This window comes from Somniosus microcephalus, chromosome 15 (genome assembly GCF_052327205.1).
Source record: "Somniosus microcephalus isolate GS21.2 chromosome 15, FLI_Smic_1.0, whole genome shotgun sequence".
NCBI lineage: Eukaryota > Metazoa > Chordata > Chondrichthyes > Squaliformes > Somniosidae > Somniosus > Somniosus microcephalus.
The window spans coordinates 3,546,052-3,566,822 of NC_141001.1; the positions used below are offsets into that span (position 1 = coordinate 3,546,052).

A 20,771-nucleotide genomic window follows, 5' to 3' on the forward strand; every position below is an offset into this window, starting at 1 on the left:
GGGAGATAGAGAAAGAGAGACTGAGGGGGGAGAGAGCGAGCGACTCAGGGGAAGAGAGAGAGACTGGGGGAGAGAGAGAGAGATGGGAGAGAGAGGGAGAGTAGAGAGACTGGGGGAGAGAGAGGAGAGAGACTGGGGAGAGAGAGAGAGAGACGGGGAGAGAGGAGAGAGACTGGGGAGAGCGACGGGGAGAGAGAGAGAGAGAGACTGGGGGAGGGAGAGAGAGAGAGATGGGGAAGGGAGAAAGAGACTGGGGAGAGAGAGAGATAGAGAGACTGGGAGACAGAGAGAGAGATAGAGAGACGGGGAGCGAGAGAGAGAGTGGGGGCAGAGAGAGAGACGGGAGGAGGGAGAGACTGGAGGAGAGAGAGCGATGGAGAGAGAGAGAGACTAGGAGAGAGAGACTGGAGGAGGGAGAGTCTGGAGGAGAGAGAGAGACTGGGGGAGAGAGAGAGACTGGGAGATAGAGAGAGAGAGAGACTGAGGGGGAGAGAGAGAGAGACAGGGAGAGAAAGAGAAACTGGGGGAGAGAGAGAGACTGGGGGAAGAGATAGAGAGTCTGGGAGATACAGAGAGAGAGACTGGGAGACAGAGAGAGAGATAAAGAGACGGAGAGAGAGAGAGGAAGAGGCCCGGCCCGAGTCACCTCAGCTGAGTAGGCTGGGCACAGTGAAAGCATTGATTTCTTTATGACAGCACAAAAACTGCTCTGACATCATAGCAGCTCTTCGACATCATAGTCACTCAATGCTAATGAGGGGATAATGAGAGGAATTTTGAACGTTTTTTGGATACCGTAGGCACAATTTTTGTCTCACTGAAAAGTAAATATGCTTATGACCGTTCCGGAATCGTAAGCTTTCTTTTGATGTAACACACGTGTAGGTACGCTCTATAACTTTTGAGTGTATAGAGGACAGACAGACAGATGAGCAATTTTATATATATACCAGCTGGGGGGGCCTGGCGTTGCCAAGGCTTTTTTGTAAGACGGCAGTTTACAGGGCCGCACATTTTACGGCCGGCCGCTGCCGCTCCCCTGCTCTGTGTCTCCGGCCGAGCGGTTGTGAGGCCCGGCCTGAGTGACCCCAACTCACCTCCCACTCCGGCGGGCCGGGAGCGGGATACTGTGACGGAGCCGCACTGTGGGGGTTTGTTGTGCTGGTGCTGTCGCTGTCGGTATTAAAAAAATGGCGGCGACGTTTCGGGAGGCTGCAGTATTAGGCCCGCCCACACATGGAATGAAACGCCCCCCGTGATGCAACAGAGATAGAAAGACTGGGGGGAGACGAGAGAGGGAGGGAAGGAGAGAGAGAGAGAGAGGGAAGGAGAGAGAGAGAGAGAGAGAGGGAAGGAGAGAGAGACAGAGAGAGAGAGAGGGAAGGAGAGAGAGAGAGAGAGAGAGAGGGAAGGAGAGAGAGACAGAGAGAGAGAAGGAGAGAGAGAGAGAGAGAGAGGGAAGGAGAGAGAGAGAGAGAGGGAAGGAGAGAGAGACAGACAGAGACAGAGAGGGAAGGAGAGAGAGAGACTGGGGGGAGAGAGAGAGACGGGGAGAGAGAAAGAATAGAGAGACTGGGGGGAGAGAGGGAGAGAGAGAGAGAGACGGGGAGAGAGAAAGAGTAGAGAGACTGGGGGGAGAGAGGGAGAGAGAGAGAGAGGCGGGAAGATAGAGAGAGAGACTGAGGGGGGAGAGAGCGAGCGACTGAGGTGGGGAGAGAGAGAGACTAGGGTAGAGAGAGAGAGATGGGAGAGAGAGAGAGAGAGTAGAGAGACGGGGGGAGAGAGAAGAGAGAGACTGGGGAGAGAGAGAGAGAATGGGGAGATGGAGAGAGAGAGCGACTGAGGGGCGAGAGAGAGAGAGAGAGAGACAGAGCGAGAGAGAGAGGGAGAGACTGGGGGAGAGAGAGAGACTGGGGAGAAAGAGAGAGAGAGACTGAGGGGGAGAGAGAGAGCGACTGAGGGGGAGAGAGAGAGAGAGACTGGGGGAGAGAGAGAGAGACGGAGGGAGAGAGAGAGTAGAGAGACTGAGGGGAGAGAGAGGAGAGAGACGGGGAGAGAGAGAGAATGGGGAGATAGATAGAGAGAGAGAGAGAGACTGAGGGGGAGAGAGAGAGAGACTGGGGGAGAGAGACGGGGAGAGAGAGAGACTGGGGGAGAGAGAGAGAGAGAGACGGGGGAAGGGAGAGAGACTGGGGAGAGAGAGAGAGACTGGGGAGATAGAGAGAGAGAGAGAGAGACTGAGGGGAGAGAGAGAGAGATGGGGAGAGAAAGAGAGAGAGGGACTTGGGGGGAGAGGGAGAGAGTGGAGGGAGAGGGAGAGAGTGGGGGAGAGAGAGAGACTGGGGGAGAGGGAGAGAGAGCGAGAGACTGGGGGGAGAGAGAGACTGGGAGAGAGCGAGAGAGACGGGGGGAGAGAGACTGGGGGAGAGAGAGAGAGACTGGGGGGAGAGAGAGACTGGGAGAGAGAGAGAGAGACGGGGAGAGAGAGACTGGGGAGGTAGAGAGAGAGAGACTGGGGGGGAGAGAGAGCGAGACTGGAGGAGGGAGAGTCTGGAGGAGAGAGAGAGATTGGGAGACTGGGGGAGAGAGAGAGACTGGGAGATAGAGAGAGAGAGAGAGGGAGAGAGACATCCAAAAACGAGCACTAAACTTCCTAAATCACCTCAAATCTAGCTCCCCAGACACCCTTCATTTCAAAGCCTTTCAGACCCAAGAGCTAAACCCAGAAAAGAGTCCCCTGAGTCAGCTGCTACTGAAACTAAGTACTCAGCCGGACCCTGACCAGCCCCAGACCAACACAGCCGTCCAAACACCAATCCGAGTGAACCAAATCATTAAAAAATGCAAAGAAACCTACCTGGAACATTGGAACAAAATAACCGAAAGCCAAAGCAGATTAGAATGTTACCGGGCCCTAAAAAGAGAATATAAACTGGCAGACTACCTCACGACCATCAGAGACACAAAACAGAGACAGACCCTCACCAGGTACAGACTAAGCGACCACCAACTGGAAATTGAAAAAGGCAGATACAAGAAATCCTGGCAGCCTAGAGAGAATAGAATATGCGATCAATGTCTGGCTGGCGAGGTTGAAACAGAAATGCATTTCCTCCTAAAATGCGAAAAATTCAACACATCAAGAAACATATTATTCAACAAGCTAAGCCAAACAACCCCAGATTTCAAGGAATTGGATGATCTGTCAAAATTGAGATTAGTCCTAGGAGAAGGAGACAGACCATACCTTGGGGCCAAATATGTAACAACATGTCACAACCTGAGGACTGTTTAAAAGTAAGACTGTTTAAAATTAATATTGAACGTACCAAATGAAGTAGAAAGACTGTTTAAAATTAATATTGTTTAAAAGTAATATTGTATGTACCCAACAAATGTCAAATCGATTGACACCTACAGAATGTTGGAAAACTGTACCTTTTTGATATGTAAGCTTTGGCAATATGGTTCTCTGTAAACTTTCATGCCAATAAAGCATTTGAACTGAACTGAACTGAACTGACTGAGGGGGAGAGAGAGAGAGATGGGGAGAGAGAGAGAGGAGAGAGGAAGAGGCCCAGCCCGAGTCACCCCAGCTGAGTAGGCTGGGCACAGTGAAAGTATTGATTTCTTTATGACAGCACAAAAACTGCTCTGACGTCATAGCAGCTCTTACACATCAAAGTCACTCAATGCTAATGAGCGGATAATGAGCGGAATTTTGAACGTTTTTTGGATACCGTCGGCACAATTTTTGTCTCACCGAAAAGTAAATACACTTTTGCCCGTTCCGAAATCGTAAGCTTTCTTTTGATGTAACACACGTGTAGGTACGCACTATAACTTTTGAGTGTATAGAGGACAGACAGACAGACAGACAGAAGAGCAATTATATATATACTAGCTAAAGTGCCCGGCGGTGCCGAGGGGATTTTTGAGGGAATGTTGTTGTTGGAAGAGAGAGAGAGAGCGACTGGGGGGGAGAGAGAGAGAGCGAGCGACTGGGGGGAAGAGAGAGAGAGTGAGCGACTGGGGGGGAGAGAGAGAGAGCGAGCGACTGGGGGAGAGAGAGAGAGAGCGAGCGACTGCGGGGGAAGAGCGAGAGAGAGTGAGCAACTAGGGGGAAGAGAGAGAGAGCGAGCGACTGGGGGGAAGAGAGAGAGAGCGAGCGACTGAGGGGGAGAGAGAGAGAGCGAGCGACTGGGGGGGAGAGAGAGAGAGCGAGCGACTGGGGGGGAGAGAGAGAGAGCGAGCGACTGGGGGGGAAGAGAGAGAGAGAGCGAGTGACGGGGGGGAAGAGAGAGAGAGCGAGTGACTGGGGGAAGAGAGAGAGCGACTGGGGGGAAGAGAGAGCGCGACTGGGGGGAAGAGAGAGCGCGACTGGGGGGGAGGGGGAGGGGGTGGGGGAGGGGGAGGGGAGGGGAGGGGGGGAAGGGGGAGGAGGGAATGTGGGAGGGGAGGGGAGAGGGGGGGAATGGGGGGAGGGGAGGGGGGAATGGGGGGGAGGGGAGCGGAGGGGCGTATGGGGAGGGAGGGGAGTGTGGGGGGAGAGGGGGGGTAGAGGGGGGAGGAGAGGGGGGAGGGGAGTGGGGGAGGAAGGGGAGAGGGGAGGGGAGAGGGGGGTGGGGGGAGAAAGGGAGGGGGGGAGCTAGCAGACCCGATGGCTCTACGGAGATCCGTGCCGCCCCACGCACTGACATGGCTCAGCCCGAGCCCCGCCCTCCCGAGCACTGGCCTCCCGAGTCCCGCCCTCCCGCTCTCCGGAGCCCCGCCCTCCCGCTCTCCGGAGCCCTGCCCTCCCGCTCTCCGGAGCCCTGCCCTCCCGCTCTCCTGAGCCCCGCCCTCCCAAGCCCACGCTGCCGCCCACCCGAACCCACGCTGCCGCTCTCCCGAGCCCCGCCACCCCCGAGCCCCGCGCTCGCGCTCTCCCGAGCCCCGCGCGCGCGCCCTCCCGAGCTCCGCCTTCCCGATCCCCGCACCCCGCCCAAGCCGGCTTCAAGACCAGAGAGACCTACCGCGTGAGGCCTGGCTGGACTCAAGTCGCGCTCCGGGCGGAAGATGACGTGGACGCTGACTCCCGCCCCGCCCGCCTTTCCTAAGATTGCGGCGGTGGCGACACTCGGCTCAGGCCTGCCCCCTCCAGCCTTCACAAAGATGGCGGCGATCGCTGGCCTTTTGTCGATCGCGACGGGAGGCGCCTAGCTCGGGCATGGCTGGTCAACAGACGCCCAGGCATTGAGGCCTGGAAAAACGGTGAAAGGTAGGAAAATTATAGAGGTTAGACAAAAGATTTACAAATTAATTAACTTTTTTTAAAAACAATTTGTCTTTTAAAAGCAACTTTTTTTTTGCTGGAAATGTAGATTTGAAAAGAAACACGCAGAAAGCGGGAAAAAGAAATGAAAAGTTTGGAATCAAGATGGCGGCGACTCACCTCGGTTCAGAACGATAAGGCCCGCCCACACACGCACCGATTGGTGGACCGTCAGGTCATCGAAGCGTAGGATTGGTCAATCGTCCCGTCACTCGACTGTAGGAGGGCCCGCCCGCATGCGCCAGGAACCTGCCCCCGCCACGCAGCGATTGGTCGACCGTCGGGTCGCTCGACCATATGATTGGTCGACCTCGACGTCACTCGATGCTAATGAGCGGATAATGAGCGGAATGTTGAACGTTTTTTGGATACCGCGGGTGCAATTTTTGTCTCGCCGAAACGTAAATATGCTTACGACCGTTGTGGAATCGTAAGCTTTCTTTCGACGTAATGCGCGTGTAGGTACGCTCTGTAACTTTCGAGTGTATAGCCGGACAGACAAACGGAACACGGACAGACAGACAGATCGATCCTTTTATATATAGATATAGATAGATAGATAGACTAGCTGGAGTGCCCAGCGGTGCCGAGGCTTTTTCGAGGGCATGTTGTTGTTGGAAGAGAGAGAGAGAGCGACTGGGGGGGAAGAGAGAGAGCGACTGGGGGGAAGAGAGCGACTGGGGGGAAGAGAGAGAGCGACTGGGGGGAAGAGAGAGAGCGACTGGGGGGGAAGAGAGAGAGCGACTGGGGGGGGAAGAGAGAGAGCGACTGGGGGGGAAGAGAGAGCGTGACTGGGGGGGAAGAGAGAGAGCGACGGGGGGGAAGAGAGAGAGCGACTGGGGGGGAAGAGAAAGAGCGACTGGGGGGGAAGAGAAAGAACGACGGGGGGAAGAGAGAGGGCGACTGGGGGGGAAGAGAGAGAGCGACTGGGGGGGAAGAGAGAGAGCGACTGGGGGGGGAAGGGAGAGAGCGACTGGGGGGGGAAGAGAGCGAGAAAAAGGGGAGGGGGAGGGGGGGAGAGGGGAGGGGGGAGAGGGGAGGGGGGGAGGGGGTAAGGGGGGAGAGGGGGAGGGGGGGAGAGGGGGAGGGGGAGGGGAGGGGGGAGAGGGAGGGGGAGAGAGGGAGGGGGAGAGAGGGAGGGGGGAGAGAGGGAGGGGGAGAAGGGGGAGAGGGAGGGAGGGGGAGGGAGGAGAGGGAGAGGGAGAGGGGAGGGAGGGGGAGGGGGGAGGGGGGAGGGGGAAGGGGAGGGAGGGAGGGAGGGAGAGGGGGAGGGAGAGGGGGAGGGAGGAGGGGGGGGGAGGGGGGCCTGAGACGGCTGATTGCGGCTGGCCGGGCCCGGTTGCCTTGGTAACCCTCCTCCCCTCTCCGCCTCCCGATCTCTGGGCCTGAGCGGCCGATTGCGGCTGGCGAGCCCGGTTGCCGGGGTAACCCTCTCCGCTCCCCCTCCCCTCCAGAGCCCCGGTTGCCTTGGTAACCCTCCTCCCCTCTCCGCCTCCCGATCTCCGGGCCTGGGCCTGAGCGGCCGATTGCGGCTGGCGTGCCCGGTTGCCGGGGTAACCCTCTCCGCTCCTCCTCCCCTCCGGAGCCCCGGTTGCCTTGGTAACCCTCCTCCGCTCTCCGCCTCCCGATCTCTGGGGGGTGTTGGGGGGTAAGGGGTGGTGGGGGTGTGGGGGGGGAATGGGGGGGTGGGGGTGAGGGGGGTGGAAGGGGGTGTGGGTGTGTGGGGGGGAAAGGGGCGTGGGGGTGTGGAAGGGTGGAAAGGGAGGGGGGAGAGGGAGGGGAGGGGGGAAAGGGAGGGGAGTTGGGGGGGAAGGGAGAGGGGAAGGGAGGGGGAAGGGGGGAAGGTGGGGAAAAGGGAGGGGGGAAAAGGGAGGTGGGGTGAAAGGGAACGGGGGAGCAAGGGGTGGGGAAACATGAAACTTAAAGTACTTATAAAACATTTTTGGTAAATCTTTCTATAACGTACACTTTACAACCTCACCAATCTTTTTATTAAAAAAGGGGTGCTCACCTCTCAGTGTGTTGTATCACAAACAATGGCCGCCGCTTGCTTTTCAGTTGGAAAGATTAGGCCCCGCCCACACAGTCGATTGTCTGTCTCAGTCACCAGCACCCGATTTGGAGCACAGAAGCCCCACCTACTCTATGTTCCTGTACTAAGATGGCCGCGCATGCACTCTGTTACACACTGAATCAAAATGGCGTTGCACTGAAACTTTTCACCCTCCTTGACAAAGATGGCTGCCGTTAACCTGGGGCTGTTAGCAGAAGAAATTTCCTCAGCTGCAAACACAGGATCTTCAGATTATTATTCGGGGCTCGCAACCTATCCCAGTTGCTTATGAAACCTCCCCACCTACTGACCCCGGGAATGGAGCTGAGGCAGCACACCCTCTCCCCTCTGCCAGTGTTTGTCTCTGTCTAGGCTGGGAGCCTGGGTCTAGAGTTGCACTGCTGGCAGTTGGAGAAGCCTAGGCCCCGGGCCTGGAAAAACGGTGAAAGGTAGGAGAATTATAGAGGTTAGAGAAAAGATTTACAAATTAATTAACTTTTTTTAAAAACAATTTGCGTTTTAAAAGCAACTATTTTTTGCTGGAAATGTAGATTTGAAAAGAAACACGCAGAAAGCGGGAAAAAGAAAGGAAAACTTTGGAATCAAGATGGCGGCGACTCACCTTGGTTCAGAACGATAAGGCCCGCCCACACACGCACCGATTGGTAGACCGTCAGGTCACCGAAGCGTAGGATTGGTCAATCGTCCCATCACTCGACTGTAGGAGGGCCCACCCGCACGCGCCAGGAACCCGGCGTACGATTGGTCAACCTCGACGTCACACTATTGCTAACTAGCTGGGGGAGCCCGGTTTTGCCAGGGCTGTTTTGGGCCGGGCGGTTTAAATCTAGTCCCAGGCTTTGGGGCCTCTCTGTGTCCCTCTGTGAATCTGCTGCCGGGCAACATTTTAAATCGAGTCCCACGCTTTTGGGCCCTGTCTGTGTCCCTCTCTCAATCTGCTGCCGGGCAACATTTCTACCTTTTAATACCTTAAAAGATGAAAGTGAAAGTACTTATAAAACGTTTTTGGTAAATCATGTGTTATTTTTAAAAGAGATACTAACTTTTTCAAAGCTGGATGAGCAGAGTAGTTTGAGCTGGAAGCTGAAGTAATGGCAGTGAAACAATGGTTGCCAGATCCCTGAGATGAAAACGATTAGTCCCGCCCACACACACGCACACCGATTGGCCAACCATCAGGGGACTGTACTGTAGGATTGGTCAATTGTGACAGCACAGGATTGGTGGAACCTTGACGTCAGTCAATCAATGCTAAGTAGCAGATAATGAGTTTAATTTTGAAGGTTTTTTGCATAAGGCGCGAACAATTTTCGTCCGACCGATAAGTAAATACGCTTATGACTGTCCCGGAAGCGTAAGCTTTCTTTGGAGGTAATGCGCGCGTAGGTACGCTCTATAACCTTCGAGCGCATAGCCGGACAGACGCACACCCGAGGACAGACAGACAGATAGACAGACAGATCGACCGCTTTATATATATAGATATACTAGCTGGAGTGCCCGGCGGCGACGAGGCTTTTTCGAGGGCATGTTGTTGTTGGAAGAGAGAGAGAGAGAGAGAGAGAGAGAGCGACTGGGGGGGGAAGAGAGAGAGCGACTGGGGGGGAAGAGAGAGAGCGACTGGGGGGGAAGAGGGAGAGCGACTGGGGGGGAAGAGAGAGAGCGACTGGGGAGGAAGAGAGAGAGCGACTGGGGGGGAAGAGAGAGAGCGACTGGGGGGGAAGAGAGAGAGCGATTGGGGGGGAAGAGAGAGAGCGACTGGGGGGAAGAGAGAGAGCGACTGGGGGGAAGAGAGAGCGACTGGGGGGAAGAGCGACTGGGGGGAAGAGAGAGAGCGACTGGGGAGGAAGAGAGAGAGCGACTGGGGGGGAAGAGAGAGCGACTGGGGGGGAAGAGAGGGAGCGATTGGGGGGGAAGAGAGAGAGCGACTGGGGGGAAGAGAGAGAGCAACTGGGGGAAGAGAGAGAGCGACTGGGGGGAAGAGAGAGAGCGACTGGGGGGAAGAGAGAGCGACTGGGGGGAAGAGAGAGAGCGACTGGGGGGAAGAGAGATCGACTGGGGGGAAGAGACAGAGTGACTGGGGGGAAGAGAGAGAGCACCTGGGGGGAAGAGAGAGAGCGACTGGGGGGAAGAGAGAGAGCGACTGGGGGGAAGAGAGAGAGCGACTGGGGGGAAGAGACAGAGCGACTGGGGGGAAGAGAGAGAGCGACTGGGGGGAAGAGAGAGAGCGACTGGGGGGAAGAGAGAGAGCGACTGGGGGAAGAGAAAGAGCGACTGGGGGGAGGGGGGGAAGAGGGGGGGAAGAAGGGGAGGGGGAAGAGGGGGGGAGGGGGGAAGGGGAGGGGGTAAGGGGAGGGAGGGGAGGGGAGGGAGGGGAGGTGGGAGGGGAGGGGGGGAGGGGCCGGGAGGGGGAGGGGGGGAGGGGGAGGGGAGTTGGGGAAGGGGGGGCGAGCCATGCCCCCCGAGGCTCGCCCCCGATCTCCGCCCCGCCCCCGTTCGCCCAAGCCCCGCCCCCCCGATCTCCCTAGCCCCACCCCCGATCTCCCGAGGTCCCGCCCCGCGATCTCCCGATGTCCCGCCCCGCGATCTCCCGATGTCCCGCCTCCCGATCTCCCACCCCCCGATGTTGCGAGCCCCGCCCCCCCGATGTCCCGAGCCCCGCCCTCCCGAGCACCGGCGTCCCGCTCTCCGGAGCCCCGCCCTCCCGCTCTCTGGAGCCCCGCCCTCCCGAGCTGGCTTGAAGACCGCCGATTGCGGCTGTGAGAGACGGCCGGCGGGCCCGGTTGCCGGGGTAACCCTTCTCGCTCTCCAAGCCGATTGCGGCTGTGAGAGACGGCTGGCGGGCCCGGTTGCCGGGTTAACCCTTGCCGCTCTCTAAGCCCCGCCCGAGATCCGCACTCCCAAGAGCTCAGCCCCCCCGCCCGAGCCGAGCGGGGAACAGGGAGAGACGCCGCGTCTCAGCTGCTCCTGCTGCGCGTGCACCCTGTATGTCCCGTGAACCTCGTGGCTGACGCCGTTGCCCCGGGTAACGTGACACCGCAGGGGGGCGGGGTGGGGAGCTTAGCAGAAGCCGTGGGACAATTACCTAGCTCGGGCGTGGCTGGGCAGGAGAGGTCCAGGCTTTGAGCCTAGGTTCTGAGGCCTTACAAAAACGGGGAAAGGTAGGAAAAAGAATGTTCAGGTAAGAGAAAATATTTACAAATGAATGAAGTTTTTTTAAAAACAATTTAATAAAAGCAATTTTTTTTTGCTGGAAATGTATATTTGAAAAGAAAGACGCAGAAAACGGGAAAAAGAATGGAAGCAAGATGGCGGCTACTCACCTCGGTTCAGAACGATAAGGCCCGCCCACACACGGTCGACCGTCAGGTCACTGAAGCGTAGGATTGGTCAATCGTCCCGTCACTCGGCTGTAGGAGGGCCCGCCCGCACGCGCCAGGAACCTGGCGTACGATTGGTCGACCTCGAAGTCACTCTGTCGCTAATGAGCGGATAATGAGATGCTAATGAGTGGAATTTTGACCGTTTCTCGGATACCGCGGGCGCAATTTTTGTCCGGCCGAAACGTAAATACGCTTACGATCGTTTTGGAACGGTGAGCTTTCTTTCGACGTAACGCACGCATAGGTACGCTCTATAACTTTTGAGTGTATAGAGGACAGACAGACAGACAGAGAGACAGACAAGCAATTTTATATATATATACTTGCTGGGGGGTCCCGGCGTTGCCAAGGCTTTTTTGTAAAACGGCAGTTTACAGGGCCGCGCGGTTTATGGCCGGCCGCTGCCACTCCCCCGCTCTGTGTCTCGGGCCGAGCGGTTGTGAGGCCCGGCCCGACTGACCCCAACTCACCTCCCGCTCCGGCGGGCCGGGAGCGGGATACTGTGATGGAGCCACACTGTGGGGGTTTGTTGTGCTGGTGCTGTCGCTGTCGGTATTTTAAAAATGGCGGCGACGTTTTGGGAGGTTGCAGTATTAGGCCCGCCCACACATGGAATGAAACGCCCCCCGTGATGCAAGAGAGAGAGAAAGACTGGGGGAGACGAGAGAGAGAGGGAAGGAGAGAGAGGGAAGGAGATAGAGAGAGAGAGGGAAGGAGAGAGAGACAGAGAGAGAGAGAGGGAAGGAGAGAGAGACAGAGAGAGAGAGAGGGAAGGAGAGAGAGACAGAGAGGGAAGGAGAGAGAGAGAGGGAAGGAGAGAGAGACAGGCAGAGACAGAGAGGGAAGGAGCGAGAGAGACTGGGGGGAGAGAGAGAGACGGGGAGAGAGAAAGAGTAGAGAGACTGGGGGAGAGAGGGAGAGAGAGAGAGACGGGAAGATAGAGAGAGAGAGAGAGAGACTGGGGAGAGAGAGACTGGGGAGACAGAGAGAGAGACTGAGGGGGGAGAGAGAGAGCGACTGAGGGGGGAGAGAGAGAGACTGGGGTAGAGAGAGAGAGACGGGAGAGAGAGAGAGAGAGTAGAGAGACGGGGAGAGAGAAGAGCGAGAATGGGTAGAGAGAGAGAGAATGGGGAGATGGAGAGAGAGAGCGACTGAGGGGAAGAGAGAGAGCGACTGGGGGGAAGAGAGAGAGCGACTGGGGGGAAGAGAGAGAGCGACTGGGGGGAAGAGAGATCGACTGGGGGGAAGAGACAGAGTGACTGGGGGAAGAGAGAGAGCACCTGGGGGGAAGAGAGAGAGCGACTGGGGGGAAGAGAGAGAGCGACTGGGGGGAAGAGAGATCGACTGGGGGGAAGAGACAGAGTGACTGGGGGGAAGAGAGAGAGCACCTGGGGGGAAGAGAGAGAGCGACTGGGGGGAAGAGAGAGAGCGACTGGGGGAAGAGAGAGAGCGACTGGGGGGAAGAGAGAGAGCGACTGGGGGGAAGAGAGAGAGCGACTGGGGGAAGAGAAAGAGCGACTGGGGGGAGGGGGGGAAGAGGGGGGGAAGAAGGGGAGGGGGAAGAGGGGGGGAGGGGGGAAGGGGAGGGGGTAAGGGGAGGGAGGGGAGGGGAGGGAGGGGAGGTGGGAGGGGAGGGGGGGCGGGGCCGGGAGGGGGAGGGGGAGGGGGAGGGGAGTTGGGGAAGGGGGGTCGAGCCATGCCCCCCGAGGCTCGCCCCCGATCTCCGCCCCGCCCCCGATCTCCCGAGCCCCGCCCCCCCGATCTCCCTAGCCCCACCCCCGATCTCCCGAGGTCCCGCCCCGCGATCTCCCGATGTCCCGCCCCGCGATCTCCCGATGTCCCGCCCCCCGATGTCCCGCCTCCCGATCTCCCGCCCCCCGATGTTGCGAGCCCCGCCCCCCCGATGTCCCGAGCCCCGCCCTCCCGAGCACCGGCGTCCCGCTCTCCGGAGCCCCGCCCTCCCGCTCTCTGGAGCCCCGCCCTCCCGAGCTGGCTTGAAGACCGCCGATTGCGGCTGTGAGAGACGGCCGGCGGGCCCGGTTGCCGGGGTAACCCTTCTCGCTCTCCAAGCCGATTGCGGCTGTGAGAGACGGCTGGCGGGCCCGGTTGCCGGGTTAACCCTTGCCGCTCTCTAAGCCCCGCCCGAGATCCGCACTCCCGAGAGCTCAGCCCCCCCGCCCGAGCCGAGCGGAGAACAGAGAGAGACGCCGCGTCTCAGCTGCTCCTGCTGCGCGTGCACCCTGTATGTCCCGTGAACCTCGTGGCTGACGCCGTTGCCCCGGGTAACGTGACACCACAGGGGGGCGGGGTGGGGAGCTTAGCAGAAGCCGTGGGACAATTACCTAGCTCGGGCGTGGCTGGGCAGGAGAGGCCCAGGCTTTGAGCCTAGGTTCTGAGGCCTTACAAAAACGGGGAAAGGTAGGAAAAAGAATGTTCAGGTAAGAGAAAATATTTACAAATGAATGAAGTTTTTTTAAAAACAATTTAATAAAAGCAATTTTTTTTTGCTGGAAATGTATATTTGAAAAGAAAGACGCAGAAAACGGGAAAAAGAATGGAAGCAAGATGGCGGCTACTCACCTCGGTTCAGAACGATAAGGCCCGCCCACACACGGTCGACCGTCAGGTCACTGAAGCGTAGGATTGGTCAATCGTCCCGTCACTCGGCTGTAGGAGGGCCCGCCCGCACGCGCCAGGAACCTGGCGTACGATTGGTCGACCTCGAAGTCACTCTGTCGCTAATGAGCGGATAATGAGATGCTAATGAGTGGAATTTTGACCGTTTCTCGGATACCGCGGGCGCAATTTTTGTCCGGCCGAAACGTAAATACGCTTACGATCGTTTTGGAACGGTGAGCTTTCTTTCGACGTAACGCACGCATAGGTACGCTCTATAACTTTTGAGTGTATAGAGGACAGACAGACAGACAGAGAGACAGACAAGCAATTTTATATATATATACTTGCTGGGGGGTCCCGGCGTTGCCAAGGCTTTTTTGTAAAACGGCAGTTTACAGGGCCGCGCGGTTTATGGCCGGCCGCTGCCACTCCCCCGCTCTGTGTCTCGGGCCGAGCGGTTGTGAGGCCCGGCCCGACTGACCCCAACTCACCTCCCGCTCCGGCGGGCCGGGAGCGGGATACTGTGATGGAGCCACACTGTGGGGGTTTGTTGTGCTGGTGCTGTCGCTGTCGGTATTTAAAAAATGGCGGCGACGTTTTGGGAAGCTGCAGTATTAGGCCCGCCCACACATGGAATGAAATGCCCCCCGTGATGCAAGAGAGAGAGAAAGACTGGGGGAGACGAGAGAGAGAGGGAAGGAGAGAGAGGGAAGGAGATAGAGAGAGAGAGGGAAGGAGAGAGAGACAGAGAGAGAGAGAGGGAAGGAGAGAGAGACAGAGAGAGAGAGAGGGAAGGAGAGAGAGACAGAGAGGGAAGGAGAGAGAGAGAGGGAAGGAGAGAGAGACAGACAGAGACAGAGAGGGAAGGAGCGAGAGAGACTGGGGGAGAGAGAGAGACGGGGAGAGAGAAAGAGTAGAGAGACTGGGGGAGAGAGGGAGAGAGAGAGAGACGGGAAGATAGAGAGAGAGAGAGAGAGACTGGGGAGAGAGAGACTGGGGAGACAGAGAGAGAGACTGAGGGGGGAGAGAGAGAGCGACTGAGGGGGGGAGAGAGAGAGACCGGGGTAGAGAGAGAGAGACGGGAGAGAGAGAGAGAGAGTAGAGAGACGGGGAGAGAGAAGAGCGAGAATGGGGAGAGAGAGAGAGAATGGGGAGATGGAGAGAGAGAGCAACTGAGGGGCGAGAGAGAGACGGGGAGAGAGAGAGAGGGAGAGACTGGGGAGAGAGAGAGACTGGGGAGAAAGAGAGAGAGAGACTGAGGGGGGAGAGAGAGAGCGACTGAGGGGGAGAGAGAGAGAGACGGGGGAGAGAGAGAGAGATGGGGGGAGAGAGAGAGTAGAGAGACTGAGGGGAGAGAGAGGAGAGAGACTGGGGAGAGAAAGAGAGAATGGGGAGATAGATAGAGAGAGAGAGAGGCTGAGGGGGAGAGAGAGAGAGACGGGGGGAGACAGACGGGGAGAGAGAGAGACTGGGGGAGAGAGAGAGAGAGAGACGGGGGAAGAGAGAGAGACAGGGGAAGGGAGAGAGACTGGGGAGAGAGAGAGACTGGGGAGATAGAGAGAGAGAGAGACTGAGGGGGGAGAGAGAGAGATGGGGAGAGAAAGAGAGAGAGGGACTTGGGAGAGGGAGCGAGTGGAGGGAGAGGGCGAGAGTGGGGGAGAGAGAGAGACTGGGGGGAGAGGGAGAGAGAGAGAGAGACTGGGGGAGAGAGAGACTGGGGGAGAGAGAGACTGGAAGGGAGAGAGAGGGAGACTGGGGGAGAGAGAGAGAGACTGGGAGAGAGAGACTGGGGGAGAGAGGAGAGAGACTGGGGGGGAGAGAGAGACTGGGAGAGAGAGAGAGAGACTGGGAGAGAGAGAGAGCAACTGAGGGGGGAGAGAGAGACGGGGAGAGAGAGACTGGGGAGATAGAGAGAGAGAGACTGGGGGGAGAGAGAGCGAGACTGGAGGAGGGAGAGTCTGGAGGAGAGAGAGAGACTGGGAGACTGGGGGAGAGAGCGAGACTGGGAGATAGAGAGAGAGAGAGAGGGAGAGAGACTGAGGGGGAGAGAGAGAGAGAGACGGGGAGAGAGAGAGAGAGGAGAGAGGAAGAGGCCCGGCCCGAATCACCCCAGCTGAGTAGGCTGGGCACAGTGAAAGCTTTGATTTCTTTGTGACAGCACAAAAACTGCTCTGACATCATAGCAGCTCTTAAACATCAAAGTCACTCAATGTTAATGAGCGGATAATGGGCGGAATTTTGAACGTTTTTTGGATACCGTCGGCACAATTTTTGTCTCACTGAAAAGTAAATACGCTTATGCCCGTTCCGAAATCGTAAGCTTTCTTTTGATGTAACACACGTGTAGGTACGCTCTATAACTTTTGAGTGTATAGAGGACAGACAGACAGACAGACAGAAGAGCAATTATATATATACTAGCTAAAGTGCCCGGCGGTGCCGAGGGGATTTTTGAGGGAATGTTGTTGTTGGAAGAGAGAGAGAGAGCGACTGGGGGGGGGAGAGAGAGAGAGAGCGAGCGACTGGGGGGAAGAGAGAGAGAGGGAGCGACTGGGGGGGAGAGAGAGAGAGACGGGGGGAGACAGACGGGGAGAGAGAGAGACTGGGGAGAGAGGGAGGGGGAGAGAGGGAGGGGGAGGAGGGGGAGAGGGAGGGAGGGGGAGGGAGTGGAGGGAGGGGGGAGGGAGTGGAGGGAGGGAGGGGTAGGAAGAGGGGAGAGTGAGAGGGAGGGGGAAGGGAGGGAGGGGGGAGGGAGGGGTGAGGGAGGGAGTTGGGGGAGGAGGGAGGGGGGGAGGGGAAGGAGGGAGGAGGGGGGGAGCGGAGGAGGGAGGAGGGGAAGGGGAGGGAGGGAGGGAGGGAGAGAGAGGGGGAGGGAGAGGGCGAGGGAGAGGGGGAGGGAGGCGGGGCGGTGAGGGGGGCCTGAGACGGCCGATTGCGGCTGGCCGGGCCCGGTTGCCTTGGTAACCCTCCTCCCCTCTCCGCCTCCTGATCTCTGGGCCTGAGCGGGCCGATTGCGTCTGGCGAGCCTGGTTGCCGGGGTAACCCTCTTCGCTCCCCTCCCCCTCCCCTCCCGAGCCCCGGTTGCCTTGGTAACCATCCTCCCCTCTCCGCCTCCCGATCTCCGGGCCTGGGCCTGAGCGGCCGATTGCGACTGGCGAGCCTGGTTGCCGGGGTAACCCTCTCCGCTCCCCCTCCCCTCTGGAGCCCCGGTTGCCTTGGTAACCCTCCTCCCCTCTCCGCCTCCGATCTCTGGGGGGGAGGTTGGGGGGGAAGGGGGCTGGGGGGGGAAGGGGTGGTGTGGGTATGAGGGGGGAATGGGGGGTGGGGTGTGGGGGGGGAAGGGGGAGTGGGGGTGTGGGGGGGGAAGGGTTGGTGGGGGGGGTGGGGGGGAAGGGGGTGTGGGGGTGTGGAAGGGTGGAAAGGGAGGGGGGAGAGGGAGGGGAGGGGGAAAGGGAGGGGGGTTGGGGGGGAAAGGGAGGGGGGTAAGGGAGGGGGGAAGGGAGGGGGGGAAGGTGGGGAAAAGGGAGGGTGGAAAAGGGAGGTGGGGTGAAAGGGAGCTGGGGAGCAAGGGGTGGGGAAACATGAAACTTAAAGTACTTATAAAACATTTTTGGTAAATCTTTCTATAACATACACTTTACAACCTCACCAATCTTTTTATTAAAAAAGGGGTGCTCACCTCTCAGTGTGTTGTATCACAAACAATGGCCGCCGCTTGCTTTTCAGTTGGAAAGATTAGGCCCTGCCCACACAGTCGATTGTCTGTCTCAGTCACCAGCACCCGATTTGGAGCAAAGAAGCCCCACCCACTCTATGTTCCTGTACTAAGATGGCCACGCATGCACTCTGTTACACACTGAATCAAAATGGCGTCAAACTGAAACTTTTCGCCCTCCTTGACAAAGATGGCTGCCGTTAACCTGGGGCTGTTAGCAGAAGAAATTTCCTCAGCTGCAAACACAGGATCTTCAGATTATTATTCGGGGCTGGCGACCTACCCCAGTTGCTTATGAAGCCTCCCCACCTACTGACCCCGGGAATGGAGCTGAGGCAGCACACCCTCTCCCCTCTGCCAGTGTTTGTCTCTGTCTAGGCTGGGAGCCTGGGTCTAGAGTAGCACTGCTGGCAGCTGGAGAAGCCTAGGCCCCGGGCCTGGAAAAACGGTGAAAGGTAGGAGAATTATAGAGGTTAGAGAAAAGATTTACAAATTAATTAACTTTTTTAAAAAACAATTTCTGTTTTAAAAGCAACTTTTCTTTTGCTGGAAATGTAGATTTGAAAAGAAACACGCAGAAAGCGGGAAAAAGAAATGAAAAGTTTGGAATCAAGATGGCGGCGACTCACCTCGGTTCAGAACGATAAGGCCCGCCCACACACGCACCGGTCAGGTCACCGAAGCGTAGGATTGGTCAATCGTCCCGTCACTCGACTGTCGGCGGGCCCCGCCCGCACGCGCCAGGAACCCGGCGTACGATTGGTCGACCTCGACGTCACTCTATTGCTAACTAGCTGGGGGAGCCCGGCTTTGCCAGGGCTGTTTTGGGCCGGGCGGATTAAATCGAGTCCCAGGCTTTGGGGCCTCTCTGTGTCCCTCTGTGAATCTGCTGCCGGGCAACATTTTAAATCGAGTCCCAGGCTTTTGGGCCCTGTCTGTGTCCCTCTCTCAATCTGCTTCGGGCAACATTTCTACCTTTTAATACCTTGAAAGATGAAAGTGAAAGTACTTATAAAACGTTTTTGGTAAATCATATGTTATTTTTAAAAGAGATACTAACTTTTTCATAGCTGGATGAGCAGAGTAGTTTGAGCTGGAAGCTGAAGTAATGGCAGTGAACAATGGTTGCCAGATCCCTGAGATGAAACGATTAGTCCCGCCAACCATCAGGGGACCGTACTGTAGGATTGGTCAATCGTGACGGCACAGGATTGGTCGAACATTGACGTCAGTCAATCAATGCTAAGTAGCAGATAATGAGTTTAATTTTGAAGGTTTTTTGCATAAGGTGCGAACAATTTTCGTCCGACCGAAAAGTAAATATGCTTACGACCGTCCCGGAACCGTAAGCTTTCTTTGGAGGTAACGCACGCGTAGGTAGGCTCTATAACTTTCGAGCGCATAGCTGGACAGACGCACACCCGAGGACAGACAGACAGAAGGACAGACAGATAGACAGACAGAACGACTCGTTTATATATATACCAGCTGGAGTGCCTGGTGGTGCCGAGGCTTTTTCGAGGGCATGTTGTTGTTGGAAGAGAGAGAGAGAGAGAGAGAGTGCAACTGGGGGGGGAAGAGAAAGAGCCTTGGTAACCCTCCTCCCCTCTCCGCCTCCCGATCTCCGGGCCTGAGCGGCCGATTGCGTGAAGAAAGACCCTCCTCACCTGTCACGGAGTTGAAGTCTCCAAAAGCGGCCACGGTGCCCCGGGCCTCTTCCCCCGCGCATTCAGGAGGCGCGGGGAAGAAAGAGAGAGACAAACTGGGGGGGAGGGGAAGAGTTAGACGACGCCGCGCTCCTGCTCCGCGGAGCTCCGCGCCACCACCGCCGCACCAGCCTTTACTAAGGTGGCGGCGGTAGCGGCGCTCGGCTGAGGCCCGCCCCTCCAGCCTTCACAAAGATGGCGGCGATTGGGGGCCGCTTGTTGACTGGGGCCGGGAGGTGCCTAGCTCGGGCGTGGGTGCGGAGGAGAGGCCGAGGCTTCGAGGCCTACCTGGAAAAACGGGGAAACGTAGAAAAATTAATGAGATTAGATAAAAGATTTAGAAAGTAATTAACTTTTTTAAAAAACAATATGTGTTTTAAAAGCAACGTTTTTTTGAAAGACACAGAAAGCGGGAAAAAGAAAGGAAAAGTTTGGAATCAAGATGGCGGCGACTCACCTCGGTTCAGAATGATAAGGCCCCGCCCACACACGCACCGATTGGTCGACCGTCAGGTCACCAAAGCGTAGGATTGGTCAATCGTCCCGTCACTCGACCGTAGGAGGGCCCGACCACACGCGCCAGGAACCCGGTGTACGATTGGTCGACCTCGAGGTCACTCTGTTGCTAATGAGAGGATAATGAGATGCTAATGAGCGGAATTTTGAATCTCTTTTGGATACCGCGGGCGCGATTTTTGTCCGGCGAAACGTAAATATGCTTACCACCGTTTTGGAAAGGTAAGCTTTCTTTCGACGTAACGCACGCGTAGGTACGCTCTATAACTTTTGAGCGCATAGCCGGACAGACGCGCACGTGAGGACAGACAGACAGATAGACAGACAGATAGACAGACAGATAGACAGACAGATAGAAAGAAGTATCTGTTTATATATATAGATAGACTTGCTGGAGTGCCCGGCGGTGACGAGGCTTTTTCGAGGGCATGTTGTTGTTGGAAGAGAGAGAGAGAGCGACTGGGGGGGAAGAGAGAGAGCGACTGGGGGGGAAGAGAGAGAGCGACTGGGGGGAAGAGAGAGAGCGACTGGGGGGGGAAGAGAGAGAGCGACTGGGGGGGAAGGGAGAGAGCGACTGGGGAGGAAGAGAGAGAGCGACTGGGGGGGAAGAGAGAGAGCGACTGGGGGGGAAGAGAGAGAGCGACTGGGGGGAAGAGAGAGAGCGACTGGGGGGAAGAGAGATGGCGACTGGGGGGAAGAGAGAGAGTGACTGAGGGGGAAGGGAGAGAGCGACTGGGGAGGAAGAGAGAGAGCGACTGGGGGGGGAAGAGAGAGAGCGACTGGGGGGGAAGAGAGAGAGCGACTGGGGGGAAGAGAGAGAGCGACTGGGGGAAGAGAGAGGGCGACTGGGGGGGAAGAGAGAGAGTGACTGAGGGGGGAAGAGAGAGAGCGACTGGGGGGGAAGAGAGAGAGCGACTGGGGGGAAGGGAGATAGGGACGTGGAAGAGAGAGAGCGACTGGGGGGGAAGAGAGAGAGCGACTAGGTGGGAAGAGAGAGAGCGACTGGGGGGGAAGAGAGAGGGCAACTGGGGGGGATGAGAGAGAGCGACTGGGGGGGAAGAGAGAGAGCGACTGGGGGGGAAAGAGAGAGAGCGACGGGGGGGAAGAGAGAGAGCGACTGGGGGGGAAAGAGAGAGAGCGACTGGTGGGGGAAGAGAGAGAGCGACTGGGGGGAAGAGAGAGAGTGACTGGGGGGGGGGAAGAGAGAGAGTGACTGGGGGGGAAGAGAGAGAGCGACTGGGGGGGAAGAGAGAGGGCGACTGGCGGGGAAGAGAGAGCACGACGGGGGGGAAGGTGGCCCGATGGACCCCTGCGAAGGAAGGAAGAAGGTAAGCTCTCCCTCCCTGTCCCACCCCCTCACTCTTTCCCTCCCTGTCCCACTCCTTCACTCTTTCCCTCCCTCAGCCTCTCTCTCCCTCCCCCGTCTCTCCCTGCTTTACTCTCC

The 20,771-nt window shown here is 57.6% G+C and overlaps 1 protein-coding gene across 1 annotated transcript in view; it reads left to right on the forward strand.

The window, feature by feature from the left end:
* LOC147106505 (lysosomal acid phosphatase-like) overlaps nucleotides 1-20,771 on the forward strand; it is a gene marked incomplete at its 5' end in the record, with an annotated part of 147,412 nt that overhangs the window by 83,596 nt on the left and 43,045 nt on the right. The window lies entirely within an intron of this gene.